General features: G+C 42.5%; 1 protein-coding gene across 5 annotated transcripts in view; it reads right to left on the reverse strand.

Annotated features, from left to right (window-relative positions):
* TSPAN4 (tetraspanin 4) overlaps positions 1-20,147 on the reverse strand; it is a 504,940-nt gene that overhangs the window by 206,080 nt on the left and 278,713 nt on the right. The window contains exon 1 of one of the 5 annotated variants that reach the window (XM_033155481.1): positions 16,295-16,313. The exons of the other annotated variants lie outside the window; for them this stretch is intronic. The gene's annotated coding sequence lies outside the window, so the exon portion shown is untranslated. Of the gene's footprint in view, positions 1-16,294; positions 16,314-20,147 lie in introns of those variants that run through there. 5 annotated transcript variants of the gene reach the window in all.

Below are 20,147 nucleotides of genomic sequence, written 5' to 3' on the forward strand. Positions count from 1 at the left end.
TAAAAATTAACTTTGGCAGCAGCAGATTTTATCCGTGCCTCATTAAAAATGGAAAATTCTTTCCAGTAGCACCTTAGAGACCAACTGAGTTTGTTCTTGGTATGAGCTTTCATGCACACGAAAGCTCATACCAAGAACAAACTCAGTTGGTCTCTAAGGTGCTACTGGAAAGAATTTTCTATTTTGTTTCGACTATGGCAGACCAACACGGCTACCCACCTGTAACTGTCATTAAAAATGTTTATTCCATTTAAAAGTAGACGGCCAGTGTGGCAATAAGCTCTAAGAGCATGAATGTGATGGTAAAGCACACTGAAAAATGATGGGCATTCCAAACTATAATCAGCTTATAAAGAAAGTTTCACTGGAGCAGTTAACATTGAAATGGAAACATGAAACAATCTAGTGGTTTAGTGAAGACTATCTGAAAGAAAAACAATACATAAAAATAATACTAAACATTAACATGAAAGAGGAATGCACCGGAATCAGAGGAGGAAACAAACCCAAGAAGCCAGCTGCCTAGAGTGCAATCAGCACTTCCCTCTTTCTTCCTGGATGTGGCTTCTCTCATCCAAAAATACCTTCAGAAAACAGCAGGGGTTCTTTTTCTCCCTGACAACTCTGAAGCCACTCAAATGGAAGAAAAGAAGTTCCCCTTCTGATGAATATTCACAGAGGTGTGTTTGCTTTCCTGGGATGCTGCACACAAGCTTCTGTATGCAGACTCATGGTTTTCCATGCATGCATGCATGGCATGCTTGGTTTCAGAAGAAAATGGCAAGGTTCACTGCATGTAAAGAATTTGGTCCGAGGAATGTAATATGCAATATATAAATTGGTCACATACAGACATGGAAACTACTCTTGCTACATATTGTACTGTAGTACACACACAGCAAAACACTGGTGCATTTAAAAAACAACTTATTAGAAAGCAAGGGACGCGGGTGGCAGTGTGGTCTAAACTACTGAGCCTAGGGCTTGCCGATCAGAAGGTCAGCGGTTCGAATCCCTGCGACGGGGTGAGCTCCCGTTGCTCAGTCCCAGCTCCTGCCAACCTAGCAGTTCGAAAGCACGCCAAAAAGTGCAAGTAGATAAATAGGTACTGCTCCGGCGAGAAGGTAAATGGTGTTTCTCTGTGTTGCTCTGGTTTTGCCAGAAGCAGCTTAGTCATGCTGGCCACATGACCTGGAAAAACTGTCTGCAGACAAACACTGGCTCCCTCGGCCAGTAAAGCAAGGTGAGTGCCGCAACCCCAGAGTCATTCGCAACTGGACTTAACTGTCAGGGGTCCCTTTACCTTTACCTGTATGTGTGTTTTGACCTCTATTAACTTTAGTTTCAGCTTTCCTGGTGGAAAAGAGATGGCTTCTTCATAATTACAAACCCTGCCCCTCTGTGTGTTGGTAGGGAATAATTCTTTGGAATCAAGCCAACACAATATCTGCCAGGGGCAGTAAAAAAAGAAGCAAAACGAAGTGACTTAAGTCCACCTCTCTTACACACACACAAAGCACTGGAAGTGTTCCTGATGAAGGTGAATAAAATAAACTGAAATTTGAACCTTGTTGAATGCCATCAGTCTGGTAATCTCAGAAATGATTTAGGCCTTTAAACTGGAATTTTAAATGGCAAGACGTAAATTAGGTCAACTTCTGTCACTGGTTCCTTCTATAGAATGTGTCTGGCCTTATATAGCTACTACTTTCACATTTTTCTGTCCCCCAGCACTGGCCACTTTAGGAAAAAATCTTGAATTATCAACATTCTGGAACAGAGCTTATTTCTTCTTTTGACAGTATCAGTACAAACTGTAAAGCAAAAAAAAATCACCCAAATGAATGGAAGTTACAGGAGAACAGTGTTCAGTGGATTGGAGCCATTTTTGTTTTGAGACAATAATTTCAACCCTTTTGGGGTGGAGGCCTATTTTGTGGCCAAAAGGTAGGTTAGAAATAGTCATACAATGTCCTGTGCATGAGGAAGTTTGTATACTTTTGCCATGGAACTATGATGTGAAGAAAGTTAAATACACATGTGAGAGATATGATGATTTTCAGAAGTTGAAAGAGGAAGAAGAGCTCAAATACCTGCCATATTCTGAGTTCTGTTTGTTGGTCTGCCAACCATGTAGAACTGACAGCAGCCCCAGGGAGACACACAACTCTCCATCTCACTGCAGGTGCTATACTAAAATGGCAGCTGGGTCAGTCCCATGTGTGACACAGGATACCCATAAGAATGCTTTCAAAAACAGAAATACAAAACTTGCATCCAAAACACTTTTACATCTGGAAAATGACCACCAAATATTTCCTAACCTTGTTGAAATCAACATCGACATTCCTTTTCTAAAATTTACACCCGAGGATCCAGCTGTAGAGCGGGAAAGTACATCTTTGCAGTTTCAAATATAGGGCAGTTTCTATAGTCTATATACATATTACAAGGTGGAGTGGAAGTGTTTTGCTCTAGTAATAGTAAAGGATTCAAAGTCCATTTCCCTCTGTTGATTTCTTATTCTCTTCACATTCTGACAGGAGCTGAATGTGTGAATACACTTCACTGACAGGTGTGGCATGCAAGAGGATATAAAAGCTCTACCTGCGGATTTGATCTGTGATAGCTCATGTACCATATGAAGCTGAATCCATTAACATGATGAACATAGAGCTTCTTACATCTACAGGTTTTTGGATTTGTTTTTCAGACCTAAATTGTTTTAACTGTAAATTGTTTTCAGTATGTTTATACTATAAGCTTCCCTGGGAGCCCTTTTAACAACAACAACAACAACAACAACAACTATTTATTCATTCATTCATTCATTCATTCATTCCCCGCCCAACAGAATATTAAAAACACAATAAAACATCAAACATTAAAAACTTCCCTAAACAGGGCTGCCTTCAGATGTTTTCTAAAAGTCAGATAGTTGTTTATTTCCTTGACATCTGATAGGAGGGTGTTCCATAGGGTGGGTACCACTACTGAGAAGGCCTTCTGCCTGGTTCTCTGTAACCTCACTTCTCGTGGGGAGGGAACTGTCAGAAGGCCCTTGGTACTGGATCTCAGTGTTCAGGCTGAATGATGGGGGTGGAGATGCTCCTTCAGGTATACTGGGCCAAGGCCATTTAGGGCTTTAAAGTTCAGCACCAACACTTTGAATTGTGCTCGGAAACGTACTGGGAGCCAATGTGGGTCTTTCGGGACCGGTGTTATATAGTCTCAGCGGCTGCTCCCAGTCACCAGTCTAGCTGCTGCATTCTTGATTAGCTGCAGTTTCTAGGTCACCTTCAAAGGCAGCCCCACGTAGAGTGCATTGCAGTAGTCCAAGCAGGAGATAACTAGAGCATGCACCACTAACTAAGGGGCAGTCTATAAATATGGTAAACAATAAATACAATCATATCTAACACATTTCCTACAGTAAGCATGCCCTTGCGTGTTATGATGAGAGAAGAGATCCTATGTCAAATATGTACCATGACTTCATACTTACCTACCATATCAGAGTCAGACATTGTGTCTCTGGGGATGAGTAAAACACTTCTTGCCTTTTGTATTTGCTCTTTCTTTTGGGCCAGGAGAGCTAACATAAGCCATGCCACCACCATTTTATTTTATTTATCTGTCTCATTAAAGTTCTCATCCAGCAAACAAACTGCAGGGAAAGAAATACGTTCTTTGGAACACTGCGTCCAATTTCTGGGAGAGAGGGAGATGGTGCTAGCAGGCAAGCAGGCACTAAAAGGAGTAGCGGTCAAATATTTAAGAGGCCCCAAAGACTACTTTTTATTGCAAATTAAATAAAAAGTACTCTGTGATGACATTAATTTCATATAACACATCTTTAACAACAACAGTATTCAAATGACTGCACTCTGGATGGCAACAGCTCAAATACTGGGGCAAGTGGGGAGGGGCAGAAACAGCTTGTTGTTTTTCCAAGAGAGGAAAAATCCACTTTAATTCTTGGCCAAAGGGATTCTGAACTACACTTCTGAATATTCATGTTCTGCATCCACAAAAAGGAAATAGTCAATTGGTACAAATGGTAAGGAGCTAGAATGGAGGGTATGAGAAATCTAGGTTCAGATTCAAAATTGGCTAAACTTCCTTCCTGGGTTTGGCAAATTAAGATTAGTTCACACATCCCTTTTTCTTAAGTTGTGAAGTCAAGCTGACATTCCCAGTAGGTTTGGGTGTGCTGTATGGATCTTGTGGATGTTTCGTTCAGATCACACTCTACCAGATTTTTGGCAAGAGAGCTGAACAGGCACATGCTGAGTGGTGACCTGATTATGTGTGGCAACATCAGCAAGCCTAATTCAACACATGGAAATCTTTTTTTAAAGTCAACTTGCATTAACTTCGCAACACAAAAACCACATGAATTAGCCTCTCCCTGAACATCACTGCTACATTTCCCACTCTGTGGCTGCCTTATTCACTCTGTGAAAATGCAGGACAAAACCACTTTGATCAGACGCTAACAATGTTGGACCACAGTGTGCTCTAGAGCAAAAACAAAACAAAACAAAAAACAAACACACACACAACATAAAACCAGCCATACGGTCACTACTTACAACAAAAATTTGGCCTGCCAATTGGGACCAAGTTTGCTGAAAAGAGTAGGAAGTAGGGGTTTGTGTAGATGTTTCTACCTGGGTATTGCCTTCATTTTTCCTTCCTTCTATGGGTTTCCTTTTTAGAGAATCCTCTCAACTATAGGTGCTAACCTCTCATCCAGGTTTCAAGAGCCTTCACCTTTGGCATGGCAACTCTATCCCCTTTTGAGTCAGTAAGCAATCATTCATTTTGTGGATGTCTGTATTGGTGCCACACCTACATCTCTATGGATGACTGAAACCAATCCTTCCTTTGCACTGGCTGTGATTCCCAGACCTTTCATTATCTTGAGCCAATGCACTTGCCTCCCCTTAGAAAGCAGACTGTGCTGCTTGCTCAATATCCATTAGCAGCAATAGCCAGAAGGGACATAATTTCCCCACTGCAGTTAATGGACTCCTGGCAAATACCTTTAGCAATAACCACAGAGACTCCCTACCTTGGCAGAGCAGAGGAGGGGAGGCTAGAGAAGGCTCTATACATGTTAGTCATACCCACCTAGTTCTTCCAGAGTCATGCACTACATTTTAATGGACATACTGATCCACGACCCAACTTTATATTTCAGCACTTTTCAGAATTTAGACATACTTGGAGCAGTGTTCCAAGAAATATCCTTTCTGAATCCTATGCACCTGTTTTCTTAACTCTAATTTTGTTTTGGTAGACAATACATTGAAGTTAACTTGAGTATTTTGGGCCGTAATTATTGAATAGCCATAATAACATGTAAACGGAAGCGCACATCCAGGCAAAAATCAGGCAGTATGTTTCAAACAGAATTTTAATATGAATGTTTAGAGTTAAACTGTTCATTGCAATCATTGTGGGAGGTAGGGGAGGACTGAATAAAAATTAGATGAAGAAAAGCCTTTGCTCATATGGGAGTAATTCTTCCATAGCTGGATGAACTATGTAACTCCAGTTTATTCATACTTTTTCTTAATAAAGCATTGCAGACATCAGAAAATTAATAACCAACGAAAGGTAAAACAGGGGATAGCCCCAGTTTCATAGGCACAAGATCCAATCAATCTGCTATTCTTGCATCAATCTAACTTCCTCTGAAGTTCCTGAGCAGCCACAGCAATCCTCCCCCCCCCAACTCCACAGCACATAAGCTATTTTAGACAATTCAGATACAAAATGCTGGTGATCTAATAGGCTTTCAACTTCATTCCAGGTACAGTATGTAAGATGAAATATAATAGATAATTACACATATTTTTGATGGGTCAAGCTCCACAGAGAGTTATCGTATTCAATTTCTTTAGCTTGCTTTACAACATACAAAAACCTGAAAAGGGGATCTGAAAAGCGCACAAATACGCGTTTAACAAATGGGGAGTTTTTAATGCCCAAATGGAAACTAGGCACAAAACTCTCTGTGCTTTCAGTAAGAGCTACAAGACAATTTGTCCTTTGTGCCTTTGAAAATCTCTACCAATCTAATTAATGCTTAATGCAAACATTTCTTCCCATAGCTAGACTGTAAATTATTCAGTAATATTGTGGCTTTGAGAATTCACTCTTAGAAGTTGCTATTCTCCCTGTGTTGAGGTCCCAATAGGCACAAGGATTTTTCTTTCTGCTCTTGGAACAGATGACTTCCAAAATGGCTTTATTAACATTTCCAGCTCAAATAACACTATTCGTGGTGGTGATGGGGCACAGATATTGTGGTTGTGCACCAAGGCCCCAATCTGCAGTTCAAAGTAGAGATAAAAGAGCACCCCCATGTTTGCAATGAAAGGGGTCTAGACTTTGTACACTTACCAAACAAGCATACACAAAATCCATGGGCACTCAAGAACTGCTCCCTATCCTCCTGCTGCCTTCTCTGTCTTCCCCTCCCCAAAGGCAGAAAGGTTTACCTTCAGGTAGGCAAACAGGGGAAGGTGCATGGCTCAGTGGCAGAGCAGCTGCTTTGCATGCAGAAAGTCCCAGGTTCAATCCCCGTCATGTGCAATTGGAGCTGGGAAGGATTCCTGCCTAAAGCCATAGAAAGCCCCTGTGTGATGGCCTGGGAGTCAGACTCAGATGCTGAACCTGAGGGATCCCAGCCTGCACAGGATTCCCCGCCTCCAGAACCAGCTGAGCCAGGGCCAGGGCTTGAGCCTGAAGGATCCCCACCTGTGCTGGATCCCCAGGTGCAGGCATCAGCGGAGTCTGCTCTGGCTCCTGATGGGAGGGAGGACCCATTGCCTGCAGGTGCTCCACTCCCAGCCTCATCAGAGGAAGCTGAGGCGGCCCCTGGGTCCAGTAACCCACCAGCCTCTCCTGAGCTGCAGAGGCTCAGGGCAGAGAGGCGAAGAGAGCTAAGTGCTTACAGGAGGAGTGCTCGCCTCCAGGCCCGGAGGAGAGGTGAGTCTCCAGAGGATCGGGGCCGCCCTAAGCATAGGGCCAGATAAAAGCCAGCCAGCCCCAGCTGCGTGAGCAACTTAGCTGTGAACGTATGGTTGACCTGCAACCTCGTGCCTGCAGCTGCCTTGAACCTTGACCTGCTCCCTGCCTCGCTCCCCGCCGGACTGACCTCCTTTGGACCCCTAGACCCAGCACTGGACTTGGACCTCGCTTCACGGACAAACCCCTGGGGCCAGCACACTCTGCCAGTCAGTGCAGATGATTCTGAGCTAGATGGAACAACAGTCAAACTCAGTATAAGGCTTCTCCCTGTGTCCCTATGAAAAACGAAATGCAGAGGTGGCTGTGGGAATGCCCTAGCAGCACCTTTTCCTGCTGGGAATTGGCATATACAAGTCAGAAGCTGCAAAACAGGAGTGCCGAACCAAAAAACAGGACATTCTGGGACGCAAACAGAAGCCAGGATTGGCTTCTGTGATTCCGGGACGTCCTGCTTAAAAGAGGACGGTTCAATGGTATGCAGAATGCGAGGCCAAACCATGGCTTGACAACACAGCACACCAGCGAAACAACTGGGGAGGAGCAAAGAGGTCTCAATCTCATCCCCAGGAGCCCACATGCTTGCACATACTAAAGAAAGTATGGTTTGGCTCAGCATGACATGCAATCCAGGTCAATATCAGGAAATGAATGTACAAAGCAGGGGAGTTGCCAAAAGCATTGAGGAACCTAACAGGGAAAAGTCCCAGCTTCCCACACCCCTCAATATGCCAAAAGCCCTGCTGGTATCCATTTGAGGTGTAGAGGTTAGGCCAGGTTATCAAAAGGAAAGCATACAGAGGTGTTTTCTCTTTGTGTGCTTAGTGGGCAACCAAAAAGCAGGAGCTGAAAGAGAAGACCTGGGTTTCATTCTTTTTGGTATATTTGGAAGTGCCCTAGAAAGGGCACTCACCCATAAAATACCTGGAGACTGTTAAAAGATCTTCCAAGCACCTAGGTGGTCCGATTGTGTCCTATCTGTTGGGGAAATAAGTTTACTGGTAGTACAAAGCTTGTGGCCCTATTTGTTACTGGGGCTATTCTTAACTGCTCAAATTGTTCATAGTTTACACTTATATTCACCAAGTTGGCATTATTTTGTTTGGGTGGTAGTCTTCCCTACTTGTGCAAGGACACACGCAAAGGGATTAATTGTAGTTCTTTCCAATAACAAACAATGAGGAACAATGGTAATTAATTGCTCTTGTTTGTGAGCCTGTACATGTGGCAGATAGCACCGCTCCATGGATTAAAACACACAGAGATTCTAGCGTATGCAATAAACACACAAGTCCATCCTGGGACTTTATTCTATGCAAAACACTAACAACAGATTAACTGAAGCTCACAGGTTTTTTATTATTATGAGCTAAAGCTAGAATCCTGCAGTTTGAACTGGTACTGCAGCAGAATGGACAAAGGTATTCTTCCTGCCCTCTGCCTGTTGGCCTAGCAGGCTTTGGTCCTCAGCCAGCCCCAAAGCAGCAGTTCATATTATTCTGGTATAATGGATGCCAAAGAACTGCAGGTGCTTAACTGCTGGGCTGCAAATGATTCCTCCTCCTCCTCAGCAGCATCTCTGGCAGAGTTCAGGCCCTTCCTTCCGGAAGGCAAACAGCCAAGGTGTTCCAGAGGTCACCTCACACTGTTAGCTCCAGCTTCTGATCCATATTCACAGTGAATGCCCATTGCATTACAAAAAGACCATTGTTATGTTTACTATTTCTTCCTGAGCAGTAATGGGCATTGGATGGATACTGCAGCCGAGGCCAGCTTTACTATCATCTTCCCTGTGCAGTAAACACAATTGTTAAATGTGTCTGGGGTTCCCAAATGTTCCCCAAAGACAATTCCCTGGAACAAGGTTCAGAGCAGGCAAAAACTATGAATAACTTGAAACCTGAATGGAGATTTTAAAAGCAAAGCAAAAACAAAAAGCTCACAGTATCTCTCCCTGCCTTTTTCCAACTATAGAAAATGTACTTCCAGTAAAGCGATAGCTACCAGAAGGAATCCTGCCTGGCCTGAACCTGATGTATGTACCCCCTGTATCTGATACAGCTGCAGACACAGACATGAAAATATATACAGGCTAGAAAGGCAATAGCAAAAAAGGGGGGGGAACAAAAAAGTATTATATATATTGAAGCGGGTTCCTTTGCAGCTTATTCTGCAGGGTGATGCAAACTTCCAAACATCAGCACAACGCTAACATTATATACAATGCATTTATTGTTACTCTAATTGATATTACTGCTGCTTGTTGGCATCCTTAGTTGGGATGGCTCCTTTGGAAGATGTAAGATCTGTAGTCCCTGCAGCTGGAGATTCTGTGGCATCTGGCTGGCTTGTTAAATATTGCCCTTTATGCACTGCAACATCATTCCAGCAGATTGTTAGCTGCTGCAGTAGTTGTAATATTTCTGAGTTGATAGCCTATGGTGGGTGGGTGGGCAGAATCTAGCCAAGATTACTGTTTGTGATGGGTGCAGGACACACAATGCTACAGATGAGGAATGGGGAACCTATGGCCCTCTGTATGTTGCTAGACTACAACTCCCATAACCCATTGGCCATGCTAGCTAGGGCTGACGAAGGCACGAGCTGCAACTATAGGAGTTGCAGATATTTTATGTAACTGTTAAAATCACTTTGACATATTGTTCGGCTTAAAAGTGACTGTGTCGAATAATAAGTTTTCTTAGCACTGAGCCTGAAATTTGGGAGGTCAGAAGTGTGCACACCATTTCAGAGGGAGTGGCGCCACCAGTACACAATAACAACCCACAACACAAAAAGCTGTATCATTTTCCTCCTCGAAAATAATCTCTAAAATGCATATTCAGTTAGCTCTTTAAAAAAAAAAAACTGCAATGTCGAAAAAACCGGTCTGTAAACTTACCTTAAACTTTTATCTGAACCTTTTGGATATCCCCAAGGCCATCTGGGTAAATTAGATCATAACACATGAAAATGAGCTACCAAGCTTGTACAAGCCAGCAACAGAGAGAAAGCACACAGGATTGAAAGTCAGTGTGTTTGGCTGCTATTCACAGTTCCAATCTGCCACTTGACAGGCTGCAGTGTGGCTTTAGGGAAGTCATTTCACCATTGTCTATTTGGTACATTAGACAGAAAACCCTTTAGGGCAGGAAGTGTCCATCACTCACTACACAGAGGCACCTTGTGGAGCCACAACAGTGGCTTTCTGATCACTGCACAAGCCTCCAATTGCTACCACAGCAGAAACGGCAAACATGCCAAAAAGGAACCTGGTATTTCACAATTAGCTGAGGACAATAACTGCAACTTCAAAGAGGCAAATTGCCAAGTAAGAATGGCAATGGGCCACATTTCAACTGTAGTAACTGGTGCCAGCAAGCTGCTATCCAGAGTGGAAGGTCAGCTTTACTGTTAATTGCTCTTGTAACAACTAACAGCCTTAATTACAGTGTTTTATAGTTTTACTATAAGAGCAATTATATGTTGACAGTCACCCTTAACATTGATTATTTTGTAGTTGGCTGGGACACCAGCTGAGGCAGAAGAAATATCCCAGTATAAATCCACTCTGATTGAGTGATAGAGATTTGAAACGGAGTGAACAGCCTTTTCTATTGGCAAAGTAAATCGAGAGCCTTTACATTTCTAATAGCATCAACCTCATCTCCAATCAGCCTGGTGCAAAGAAAATAATTGGAAACAGCATGTTGCTTCACAGGCACACAACTAATCAGAAGAGTCCCTTTATTTCTTAGGGCCTGTTACACTTCAGCTCTTGACAACGACACTGGGAGGTGACTGTTGCAGTCATCTCCAGGTAGCTGCAGGAATATCACTAAGCCAGTGATATTCACTTCGGAGGCTCAATAGTTACTGTGTTTATGTGAGAACAGGTGGTGACCACCCCAGAGGAAAGCTCAGTTCTCAGGATGAACGCAACAAACACATAATGCAAAAAAAGGGGGGGGGACATATAAGCTGCAAGGATTCTACTTTGAGATTTCAAAGTTATTTGGAGATGGAATTTGTTTTCCACATCTGTTCAGCTATTAGCACCTATTTTATCAGAACCAGCAGCATTTGGAAAATAAAAAAGGAATTTTTTCTAAAGTTCACACTTCAATAAACAAGCCATGACATTTTAGTTTCAACCAGCTCTTAAAGTCCTTCTAAACTGGGCTCAAAAGGGTAAATTGCATTAATTATTATTTATGAGATACAATAGATTTTTTGATAGATACACTCCCATATATATAACATGTTTGGGACAAACTGTAAACTTTGACTGCACCAAACCAGGCATTGAACCTTATAACTTACACTCTGATACATGATTTCTGTCTTTGACATATTCATTTTCAAGCTTATGATCAATCCAAATTCTTTAAGCTCTGTAAGCACTTATGGGACCGATTGCAAGCCATACTATTGTCAGCATGTATGCCAATAGCGTGGTCCTCGCCATTTAACGGTTGTGTTTTAGGATTATTATGTAAAGCCACATCCAGAGGTTCTAGGAAAGGGGAGAACAGGAGAGAGGCAAGAAGCATTCCTCCTTTGCCCTCCTTTGCAATTTTAATTGCAAATTAAATGGGGATCAAGTTTGATCCTGGGACAGAGTGAAACCATATGAATTTATTTTCATATATTTACTTGAATAGTCACAGTCTGTACTTTTTACAGTTCATTATCACTTACCTCCAACCTTTGTAGTTTCCCCCTTTACACATATCCCACTTCCTCACTCACTCTGCCAGGATCACATGCCATGCACCTCATGAAATTGGCTCTTGTTGTAATAAAATTTGATACCCTTTAAAGTGCCATGAGACTTTTAAAAAAAACAAAAAACTGAAATTAAATTCAGGCTCATCTAATCCAGATACTAGAAGCGGTGGTCAAATATATCACAGCACCTTGCCTTGCTCCTTGAATGAATACTGAATAGCTCTAATTAAAACCCATGGGGTGCTCCTACTGGTTTAAGAACAAAAGCCTAATTACAAGAATACTCAGGGATCCATTATTGCACCAACTTTCAAAATGACTGGTGCCCATGAAAATTGATTGTTCTGTTAGAAAACTCCTCATGCTACCTTTCCCCCATGTTCAGAATTTCCCTTTGAACTTATTTGCAATATAGTAAGGCAGTGCAATTGACCATCAGATAATACACTCTTCATGGAAGAATGATGGGGCCTGCCTTTCTGTCACACACCTCAAAAATCCAGCTGTTAGCAGAGATAAAAAGGTAAAGGACCCCTGGACGGTTAAGTTCAGTCAAAGGCGACTATGGGGTGCAGCACTCATCTCACTTCAATCCAAGGGAGCCAGCATTTGTCCACAGACAGCTTTCCGAGTCATGTGCCCAGCATGACTAAACAGCTTCTGGTGCAACGGGACACTGTGATGGAAGCCAGAGCACATTGAAATGTTGTTTACCTTTCCGCCGCAGTAGTACCTATTTATCTACTTGCACTGGTGTGCTTTTGAACTGCTAAGTTGGCAGAGGCTGGAACAGAGCAACAGGAGCTTATCCCACCATGCAGATTTGAACTGCCAACCTTTTGCTCAGTAAGCCCAAGGGGGACTGGCGGAGGAAGAGTAGTGCGGGGGGAGCGCAGTGCCACCAGCAGCGCAATCCGGGCTGTCCCTCCCTGCCCGCGCTGGGCACCACGCCCCTGCAGGCGGCACATCCCACCCCCAAGACGCGCACCAGCCCTGCCCCCACCTGCTCTCTGCCCCATGGTGCCAGAGCATGAAGCTCTGCCACTGCCAAGAGGCTCAGTGGTTTAGACCACAGCTCTACAGAAGTGGTGAAGAGTAAATAAAAACAAAAAAACCCCACCATGTAAGATAATAGCAGTCCTGGTCTGGTGCAAACAGGAGTTGAAGGGTTTGAGTGCTAGAAAGTCACTGGCCAAAACAAATTATGATGTGCCAAGAGAGGGATGAAGAAGTATATACCGGGTAGCAATAGGAATAGTAGGGGGAAAGGATCTGTGAGAAATCTGGCTTCTGTTTACCATACTTGCTACTTTTGAGGAATTGGTTACTGATTATATTTATTAAATATCTGACTACGCTGGAAAATTTCTGACTCAGGATTAAAATTTATAAATAATATCTATTGACATGTGTTTAAAACTATGAACATTGCTTATTTTATAGTCAATGTATAATATTTGTACTACTGAAAATAATTGTTTATTTGGATTTTTGAAATGAATTGTTATTAGGCTGTTTCTTGTAATGAACTGCTATGTATATTTATTGTTGTATTGAAGTTATTATGTTGTGTGTAAGTTTAAGCACATTCAAGCAATTCAATGTGTTGTTCCTGACGTATGAAGCCCTGACCAGCATTGGACCTGGCTACCTAGGCCCTCTCCCACATAGGCCTGCATGTTCACTGAGAGGGGCAGATAAGGTCCTCCTGCTTGTTCCACTGCCTACATATCTGGTGGCAACCAGGAGGTGGGACTTTTCTGCTTTTGTTTCATTTTTTGAAAATATACAAACTAATGTGGAGAACTGAACTTAAGATCGGAAAGATGAGAAACTGCAAAAAACCAAAACTGACAGATTTCCCAATGGAAACTGACAGAATTCTGCCTGGAGCCCAAAACCTTCTGGATGACCCAGACCAGAGCTTTTTATAAAGGTGGGGGGATAGTTGAAAGGACAGAGGCAGTGGTAGAGGCCTTGGACTGCTTAAGGGGATCCACAGGTGGACTTATGATCCAGTCTGGGATCATGATCCTCTTGGATCAAATCATGAGAGTCCCCTCTTAAATCCAAGTTCTGTGGATTTCTCCTCCATCCTGACAGAGGACCTAACCCTCATACATTTGTACTGGGCCCAGAAAATCCACTGAAGATAATGAGGCCACACAGCAGTGCAGCATTCACTAGCAAGGCTTCCAGGTTTCAACAAGCCAAAGCAGTGATTCTCCACAGGGGTCCAGTGAATTATAACGCAGATGCAAAGCGGATTATGGTACTAGATGTTATGGCATATCAAGTATGCACGAAAGAGAAGCCACTAAATTGCATCCTTCGGCACTCTTTCTGCTTCTGATATTTATAAATCAATAGCTGGCTTTCAGAAACATTTTGCTCCCTCTGGTATGTCAAGCCATATACACAAATCACATATGACAGCACAAATCACACAAGACCACAAATATTATTTATATAGGAAAGCAATGCATGAACTATAGCCCACACGGAGCCAGTTAGCGTGTACAGGTGGCCACAAGTTTCATAAAAAAACCTCACAAAGGATATTTAGTATACCCAGAGGAAGAGGCACGGCAGCATTGCCAATACTTCTAGACACTCCACTTACAAAAATACAAAACTCTCTAAACTTCTCAGTGATACTTTGTTGTTTCACTGCAGTTTTAATTGAACTGTGCTTTTATATCTTGTAACTTGCCCAGGGACTTCATGGTGAAGGAGATTGTGTAAGAAATAGAAATGACAACAGATAATAAACTGAGCGAAGTGAATACAGTGGTACCTCGGTTTATGAACTTAATCCGTCCTGCAAGTCCATTCTTAAACCAAAACCGTTCTTAAACCGAAGCACGCTTTCCCTAATGAGGACTCCCACCGTCGGTGCCCTTCCACCATTTGGCTTCAGTTCGTAGACTGAGGTAAAGTTCGCTAACCAGAACACTACCTCCAGTTTTACAGAGTTCATATACCAAATAGTTCGTAAACAGGGCTGTTCTTAAACCGAGCTACCACTGTAATCTCATACTCTAAAGACACCTTGTGATAAGAGGGAAATTCACAATTTTGAACAGCATATCCCTCACATCAGATCATTTCTGTGTTATTTGCCACAGATAGATGTGTTATTGTGATGTGCCATCATAATGTGTTGTGCAAAACATGGCAGCTACCAGAACGGCCCACAAAATTTCAGGGAGGGGAATTATTGTGCAGTCAATTGTTCTGCCCAAGGAATTTTGCTGCCCAGTTCCAAACCCTACATAGTTTACACAGTATATTTTCACAAGAATTCCATCTCTGACACGATCCTTTTCTGTCATGGGAATGGAAAGGAATTTACTAATAAATTAAATGTCCCACTGACTTAGAAGCAAATGAGAGCTGTCAAACTTTTCCAAGTGGCTACTAGTGAATACTGGATCTTCTAGTTGTCCATTGTTTGCAGTTTAGTAATGGAACTGAGCTTTTCCCATTAAATATACTGGGCACCCAAAGTATTTTGCACATTATCTCACTATCTCCCTATTTATTGTGTAAGAACAGAAACTGAGGAGGTGCTCTCCCTTGGTGGAGGTCTGCAGGCAGAGGCTAGACAGCAATCTGTTTGGGATGCTCTAAAACGTGGATTTCCTGCCTGCCATGACCACCTCCATCTGTAGCTTGATTAGATGCCATAGAAGGCTTCCTCCAGCCCTACATACACACCTGTCACCATGTTGTGGGTTGCTTTCAACAGCTTTCTTTTTAAAGCTTAGAATATTTCTTATGGGTCATCTTGTATAGGAATTCACATTGAACAAGCAAGCAAACCTACCCTGCAATATCACCTTCTATCAAGCATCAATTGACCCCTTTTGCCTTTGTTCCAGTAGTACACAGCTCAAAAGCTGCACCAACAAAGAAACATACTGCCCCAACATTAAGGGAAGGTTGCACTAATAATAACAACAACAACAACAACAACAACAACAACAACAACAACAAAATAAAAAAAAATTCCTTCCAGTAGCACCTTAGAAACCAACTAAGTTTGTTCTTGGTATGAGCTTTCATGTGCATGTATCTGAAGAAGTGTCCATGCATGAGCTTCCGTGTTCATGTATCTGAAGAAGTGTGCATGCACACGAAAGCTCATACCAAGAACAAACTTAGTTGGTCTCTAAAGTGCTACTGGAAGGAAATTTTTATTTTATTTTGTTTTGACTATGGCAGACCAACACGGCTACCTACCAGTAACTGGAAATAATAATAATATCATTTTAATGTGGGATTATTCAATCTTAATCTGAGTATGAATGCATATTCCTTGTAATTATTTCTTTTGGGGGGGTTGCCAGTTGCTATAAAAGCAACAGTTTGTAGCCTGAGCTAGGATTAAAAACACAGGACATAATAATTGAGAAGGTAACCCACTCATAAGCCTATCTTATGACTTTATCTCAAAGCAAAGTTAAATTAAAATTGCTGCCCAACTGACTTTCACATTATTTGCTTGTTTAGTACTTACCGCAGCTGATCCTTTGATGGCAGTAAAAGAGACCCAGTCCAGCATCCTGCACCTTTATTAACTTTACTCCACAGGCAATAGGAGATTGGCAGCCATCACTTCATAATAACTACTGTGTGTGTATGGCTCCAGAGCATATCCCAGCTCTATTCCAAGAGTCTTTTGCCAACAACTATCAATATACTAACAGCAAACTGACAGTTTCTGCACAAACCTAATGTTAGGGTGCATAGTCATCAAAGGAACACCGAGGGTCATTTTCTGCAGGTCATGCTCCCTAGATTTTATTTTAAAAACCACATTCATCAGGAACTGTTGGACACTGTCCTATGTGGTGAGCCACATAACTGCATCCTCTCATGGAAGAAGCTTCCATAGCAGGCTATTGACGACTCCTGGGCCAGAAGGAGTATGAGGCCTTCCTTTTGCAGCTGAGCCTTTCTTGAATCTCTACACCTGTGGAGTGACCTCCCCCCACCCAGGTGATTCTAATCACCACCTTTGTTGTAATTTCTTCAGCAGGTGAAGTTGCAACTCTTCACCCAGGCCTTTGGGTGAAGTGCAGTGGGAGATCAGACTGCCTGTTTGACTCTACTTTTTGCAATTTCAGTTACCTGCAGTTTTACTGTGGATTTTTTATTTTATTTTTTATTTGTATTTGGTGTATGTAGTATATTGTTGTACAGTAGTTGATATTATTAAATCAATGTTAGTTTTTATTTTTTTGTATTTCTGCCCTGGGACCTTTGTGTGAAGGGCAGACTTTAATCAACTGATTGATTTCAAAAACATATTTAAATAAAATCACCTCTGCCCCTAGAGCTGTGGCTCAAGCCCATGTAGGCATGCCTAATTGGAGGATCCTCCACAAGGAGTTTGTGAGATTTTTTTCTGGTGCTCCAGCAGATGACATCATTGTTCCTGCTGCCAAAAAAGTACTAGAGCTGTGCTCCCTACCCTGGTCCTGCTCCACTACCCCACTGCAACTCATACAGTGGTGGCTGGGGAGATGGCTGCCCAGTTATGCCACTTACTTCATCTACCCCTGCTAGAAAGGTATCCTGCAATTTTTGGAGCTCTTCTCATTCAAGAGATAAAAACTGAGGAATGGTGGCAGACCAAGTTTAAAAAAAAAAATCAATAATGCAACACAAAGCATGTGGTTGATGAATGGATCATAGAAATTACTACAGATGGATACTGGTGCCAAGCTTGTGAATGAATACCAAAGTGTGGGACTAAGCAAAACAATCTCTTCTTCCTGCAACAAGCCAGAGAATCGGCAAGATGAGATCATTTTCAATAAAATCCCTAATATAAAGATGCACTTTTGGGGAAAGGAATCCAGTATTCCTAAAGGGGCAATGCAATAAAAATCAATCCTGAGCTATTAGGAAAAGAGCACTGTAGCAATTACTGGCACCGGGGCACACAGTACAAACACTCTCGAGAGACACCTTGGCATAAGGGATGCTCCTGTGTGCTAGGTAGACACAAAACAAGCATGCTTATCACATTACACATAACTGTTCCCCTCTGCCCCATTAACCCATTCCCTCCATCACCTATGCCAAGGGTAAGTGGAATTATGGCTCTCCTGAGTACATTCTTTTAAAAGTATTGCAACAGAATTAAGTAGGTCTAAAAAATCCACTGCAGCTCTTAGTTTACCTCATAACTTTTTTTAGGAAAAAAAGAAGTTTAACGCAAAAAAGGCAGAAGTTTCTAGCATCCTGATGCAGGTATGGAAATTTTTCACAACCACTATAAAAACTATGGTATTCTTCCTGTCAAGTCAATGCTGGAGACAGCTGCTTTCTTTTAATGTTACCTGCTGCCCTGGACCCATACCAATCTAGCTGCACACACAGGGCACCAAAAGGCAAAATCTTCAGAAGTGTCGATGACGTTTGGAAGCTTAAAAGCTGGCCTATATTTCGGCAGAGGAAAGTAGGTTTCCATCGGGGAGCCAAGACAAATGGAAAATGAAGTGGAAGTAAATGGCAAGACCTGAATTTTCTAGTGCAGAATTCGCACACCTTTAATCAGATACCTTGCTCAAGTTAAAAGCAAATTATACAGCAACTGCATTTTGGGCTCCGCAAGGATTTAATGTGGTCTGCATTTTTAATCAGACTGACTCAACCCACACTTCCTGGACTAATCCTTGGATCAGAATGCAGTTATCCTTTATTCTTCACGGACTGGTGCAGAGATAGGTTAGGATGTACATAAGGACCGATGTGAAAAAATGACATGGCCTAGAAATACACTACTCTGCTCACCCCTAGTTAAAATGTTCAGCAGCTGTTACCACCATGCAGGCTTCTGTGAATGCAAGATGCAGCATAACATTCGGACATTTCATCTGCCAGGGCAGGAACCATAAGACACCTTTCTGGAGGGAATTCTACTAGGCAAATTGTACATGGAGCAACCTGGCACAAGAATGCAAGCGGGGAGAGAGGGAGGAACAGCTTGTTCCCGCTCTGCTCCTTCACTCAGCGCCATTTCTCTCATGATGTTTTAGGGATAGGGTGATGGAGAAAACTTTTTTTTTTTTTTGCCGGTTTTAAGAACTTCCCTGGATCTTTCATATAAGTCAGGTCCACTTGTCACAGTTTGACGCAAGGGGAAATGTCTCCTCCCCCTTCTTCACCTGACAGCCAACTTCGCACTTTGTCAGCATTGCCTTGGGAAGGCCTGAAAACATTTCTCAGACTCTTTATGGCAATGTTTGAGAATCCCTGAATCAGTTTATCCCCATATGCACACATGCCTTTTGATACTACACAGGCTTTGACATTTTTTGGGGGGGTTTTTTTTTATATTTCAATTTATTTATATTTCAACGTGTGTTCTGGACAGCATGGTGGGATAGCACTGGTTGCCCTGGAAACCCATGCCATACCTTGTCTGTTGGGGGAAATTAACTTGACCTTCACCATTCCATCAGTTAGGACCTATAATCAGCAGCCATTAACATCCTGCTAGGAAGGCATTTGCTTTCTGACAAGAAAATAAGAGAGGAAAATTGGCGCCTTCACATGTAAGAATCTATGCATCGTGGGGCACTTATGAACCATTTGCCTTTTACAAAATGGATTTTGGTGAAGCAAGAGAGCTTCCTCTTCTAAGAAATCCATCCAACTGTCAAACTTTCTGCAAACCACACTTCAGATTGGGCACGAGGGGAGATTACAATTATTAAGAATATTAATCTGAAATACCAGAGAGAGCCTATGCTTGTTATAGTTATAGTGGGAAGCGGGTGGCGCTGTGGTCTAAACCACAGAGCCTAGGGCTTGCCGATCAGAAGGTCGGTGGTTTGAATCCCCGCGACGGGGTGAGCTCCCGTTGCTCGGTCCCTGCTCCTGCCAACCTAGCAGTTTGAAAGCACATCAAAGTGCAAGTAGATAAATAGGTACCACTCTGGTGGAAAGGTAAATGGCGTTTCCGTGCACTGCTCTGGTTAGCCAGAAGCAGCTCAGTCATGCTGGCCACATGATCCAGAAGCTGTACGCCGGCTCCCTCAGCCAGTAAAGCGAGATGAGCGCCGCAACCCCAGAGTCGTCCACGACTGGACCTAACAGTCAGGGGTCACTTTACCTTTATGCTAGTTATAAATGCCTAAGCAACAAATCCTTTCATCTCAAACACACAAGGTACTTGTCGGAACATTGCTACACATATTCTGTTTAGAAACCAACCACAACAAATGATTTATGCCAGTTCTTTTTCAACTTTTGATCTTACTGAAATTCTTATCTGCCCCCATTGCATTATTGAAATATCAATGAAAGAGTGGTGCTGGGAATGCTTTTTGTTTGCAAATAAAGGTCTTTATTTGCCC

This window comes from Lacerta agilis, chromosome 1, assembly GCF_009819535.1.
Source record: "Lacerta agilis isolate rLacAgi1 chromosome 1, rLacAgi1.pri, whole genome shotgun sequence".
NCBI lineage: Eukaryota > Metazoa > Chordata > Lepidosauria > Squamata > Lacertidae > Lacerta > Lacerta agilis.